The sequence below is a fragment of the Protopterus annectens genome, chromosome 8.part0, assembly GCF_019279795.1.
Source record: "Protopterus annectens isolate FY-2018-M chromosome 8.part0, PAN1.0, whole genome shotgun sequence".
Lineage (NCBI taxonomy): Eukaryota > Metazoa > Chordata > Ceratodontiformes > Protopteridae > Protopterus > Protopterus annectens.
Window position 1 is genome coordinate 1,296,351,704 of NC_056741.1, and position 4,488 is coordinate 1,296,356,191.

General features: G+C 38.3%; 1 non-coding gene across 1 annotated transcript; it reads left to right on the forward strand.

The window, feature by feature from the left end:
* The first annotated feature begins 3,833 nt into the window (after window positions 1-3,833).
* TRNAN-GUU lies at window positions 3,834-3,907 on the forward strand. Its single transcript has one exon. It is a non-coding gene; the product is annotated as a tRNA-Asn (tRNA).
* The last annotated feature ends 581 nt before the right edge of the window (window positions 3,908-4,488 follow it).

The window sequence follows — 4,488 nt, forward strand, 5'->3', positions numbered from 1 at the left end:
AGCAACCACTACACGGTGGCCATGTTGGTTTTGGTCTGCTGGTCCCTGCATTGACATTCCATGTATTGCATAAAACCCACATTTGTGGGTTTATAACCTTCGTTTTTATGTTTTATACAGCGCAGCCCGTTTGCTGCGCTGGTTTAAACATCGGCAATCGCCGAAAAAAATTATATTTTAATATATTTGCATCAGGTTACTTTGCCAATGGCCACATATTTGGCCATTGGCATGCTGCCTGACACATATGCACCCTTTATTTGGAGCTGACATGGCTCCATTGCAGTTTTTGCAGAAACGTACTCAGTTGTCAACTGAGTACATTTCTGCAGCTAAAACGGCTCTTACACGGGCTGTTCTGGGCTTCCTGGATCGCTAATCATCCTCATTTGCATGCTATTCGGCTGCAAGTGAGGTGATTAGCTTATCCACGCCCACTCCGTGTAAGAGACATTTTAGCTTGTCTCTTACACGGACTTTGGGCTGTTCCTGGATTGCGAAGGCTGCATGGAGTCTTACACTACTCTTAGACTCCGTGCAAGCCTTCGTGAATCCGGCCTAAAATCTTTTCTGCTTTAATTTTTTGACTATGTGAACAAACTTCTTGAGCTTCTTACTTAACTTTCTCTTCCTCTTAAACCGAAGTGGGTTTCTAACTCTACATTTTTTACCTATCTCAATTTCAGTACTAACTACAATTTTTTTGCACTGAGTGTTGTCACTTACGTGCCCTTCTTTTTCTATTTCTGTCTTTTGTGTTTCTTTGCAAACACTTATTGTACCTGCCTACAGTTACCTGTCTTGCATTGATTTTAACTTCAAAGCTTTCTTTCAGCTTATCTCCAGTTCCTAAAACATATGTTATACTGAGCTGCTGTTACTCCATTAATGGGATAGTTTTCTAGTAAAACACAGTATCCTTTTTACCATTGAACCACAGCCAGATTCTACCCCCTTGTGTCATTTCTATGCTAAACCTCTTCTCGTGGTTTTCATTCTAGACCTCTCTATGAGTATCACTGTCTTGCTCACCCCCCCACACCCATACTTATACTGGATAGACATGTCAAACTGCTGCTTTACTTCGTTCTTATTAACTGTATCAGTCTGCTACTCTCTGTCTATGGATTCTCTCTCCTCCTACGACTTACACAGTGCCTTAACATGGGAAAAAGTATTTTCCTAATACCATATCCCAAGTCTAGTTAGGGACTACAGTTACTGATTGGAATTTTTTTTTCTGGAACTGTTTGAATTTATATATATGTAAGGGGATACTCTTTTCCATCGCTGTCAGTGCATATTACCTCCACTTTTTGTTTGTTATTAATCTTATGTTTAGTTACCAGGATACTTTCACAAGGGTAATCATACTTCCATAATCTAGTACAATTTAAACTTCTCTACCTTTCAGAAATACAGTACCCTTCAAAAACATGGTTGTAACTGAATGACATAAGGATTACTCAACTACTCTAGCTACAGTATTATCACATTTTACTAGAACAACTTATTTTGTTGCATTCATATATGTTTTCACATTTCCACTGTTAGCATTTCTTCAGTATTAGTGAAACAGTTTGGCTGTGTGACTTCTCCCCAGGGTTTGATAGAGGTTATCCCATTACTTGTTTTTTTTTTAATAGAAGACTGCACATTTCTTATTGCAACTTTTGACTTAAAAGCAGACATTTCAGTTTCAAATAACATGACATTAACTAATAAGAATTTTGCTTAATTTACTAATGTGACAGAGTTCTTGGGATCATTCTGCAATACCCACCTTCTCATAGTACTAGACAATAATTTTTCAAATCGTTCTGCTACCACCAATTGTATGTTCATTTTACTGTTACCATCAGGTTCTAACTGCAGATTTAAAATATGCTTAAGATTTTGTCTGAATGTTTTGGGTGGCACATTTTTGAGTTTAAATGTTTACAAATATGATTCTAGGTAATCTTCCTTGCTTAACTTCTTTACAGCAGATGCATTTCTGGGGATAACTGTCATGTTAGCCAGGCCTACCAGTTGTTGATGATGATGACCCTCTGGTCAGTCTTCACCTTGATTTCACAAATATGATTCTAGGTAATCGTCCTTGCTTAACTTCTTTACAGCAGATGCATTTCTGGGGATAACTGTCATGTTAGCCAGTCCTACCAGTTGTTGATGATGATGACCCTCTGGTCAGTCTTCACCTTGATTTCAATTAAGGATTTTAATAATTCTTCCACACTTCTGTGTAAAATAAAGTACACCAGAAAACAGCAAGGAGCAAAAGTCATATCATTAAGTACACCAGGAAAACAGCAAAACATCTGTTGTTGCAAACTCCAAAAGGAAACATCAGCTCAAAATAGATCATGCAATTGGCAGCAGAGGCATAGCAAGGAATGGCATAGTTGGATAATCATATCTTGAACAAAATGCCTGCATTCTCCACCAGTATAAATCTTAAGATGCAGTGGAAGCACACATTTATTAAAAAAAAAACAGAGCTTCATTATTCAAAACAAGAAATTTGATATCTGTCATTTCCCCATTGTTGTATGCTCTTGGCCCACATGCAACTTAGTGGATTGTTCAGGCAGCAGTTATGTATAAAACTTGTTTTGTCATTTCAGTGAGAGGTTGAGAGTATTCTGTTTAAGGAGAGTATTTGGAGAGTATAGAATGGTGAACATAAAGTCTCAACCTTGAGATGAGCATGTGTAGGACCAGGATTGGTTAAGATGTTGTTTAAGCAGTTGGTTTAAAACTATTGAGCTTGTTGGAGAGTTTTATTTGTGTGGGAATACTATTCCAGAGTTTAGAAATGTATTGGGAGTAGATTGAGTCTCCTGCAACATTATTTGACTTATATGTAAAGAATAAGAATTTGTTGCTAGAATGGAGATCCCTTGCTGGACATTTAGGTCAGTGATAAGTTATGTAGTGCAGGGCATTTTTCTGGATGATGAATGAGTTTGTGTGCTGTACATAATTATGAACATGTTAGGTAGTTGTTTAGTTCAAGCCAGTTTAATTGCTTTAAGCTATGACAATGGTGGGTCCTATGAGGGAGACTGGTGACAAATTTAGCTATTTTATTGTAGCAGGAGGCAATTTTAAATAAATAGTTAAAATAATAATAATATTTATAATAAGTATAAATAGATAATTTTTCCTTCTTATCAGTGCAATGCCTTTTTGTTACATTTAAGTTCTTCTGCACCCTCACACCACCTGCTAATTATATATTCTAACTCCAAGATCACATGATCATCATGGAAGGGGCATATTCCACTTCTCCAGGAATTATCCTTTATCACACAACTGTGGACCATATGTAGTGTCGACCACAGTGGATCAACCATACACAGGTTGTTCTTAGCCATGCTCACCTATTGTAAAGCTAACCATATACATATATATATTTTATACATGGGAGCCCCAGCAAAATTCAAAACTACATATATTCGATCTGTATTGTGATGTGTATTGTAGACCCAAGTTGGTCAGCTTATGCAGATGGTCCACAGCTGTGTGAAATCAATAGGCCCCTGGGTATGGAGATATGTTGTTTCACCTGCGATTGCATGATCTTGGAGTTAGTATATAACTAAGCAGGGGGGTTGGGGGCACAGTCCCCCACATGGGGGAAGGAAAGCAGAGAGGCTTGCCCCCTGGAAAAACACTTTACTTTTCTTAGCATGTTCTGATAACCTTGGAATAAACCCTTTAGTGTGTCAATGTGTTTTTGTCAACTTAAGCGTATCAACATAATGCACATCGACATTTCTATGGATTGACTATTAGTATTTTATATATATATATAAATATATATAAATGTCTCTGTGGCGCAATCGGTTAACGCATTCGGCTGTTAACCGAAAGGTTGGTGGTTCAAGCCCACCCAGGGACGCTGCTTCTTGCTACTGCAAGAGATCTCAGGTTCTGACCTGTTAATAAGCTGCTTTTCCGGACCATACTTTGGGGCACTGAGGAAACTGGGTTGGGCCACCTACCAACTTGAAAACAGGTTGCTAAAAGAGCAGCTGTCTTCTTAGGGGTTGGGAGGGTGGCCTAATGGTGGAGGTGTTTGCCTTACAAATACAAGGTACAGGGTTTGAATCTCACAGGGGATAATTGGCTAGGCTTAAAATGGCTCGCAAGGGCAGTTAGCCTAGTACTAACCTATGAACATATATATATATATCTATATAATCTTTAAAGCCAAACCTTCTAGAACAGAACTACTGTTTGTCTGTGCCAGAATCTGTCTCTATCAGCAGTGGTGATGCTGATAACAAAAATGCTTGTAAAAATGTAAGACCCCTAAGAACTATGACATTAGTAAGTCATCTTTGGTCATGGCCAACAAAGTCATAAAGTCTTGTGTCAAAAGTCCCTCAGCAGAAACTACTGCAAACCCTCAAGTGCAAAATCATGCCACAGAAAGTAGGACAAAATCAGTTTACAAATGCGTTTTGCTGGCAAAGTTGA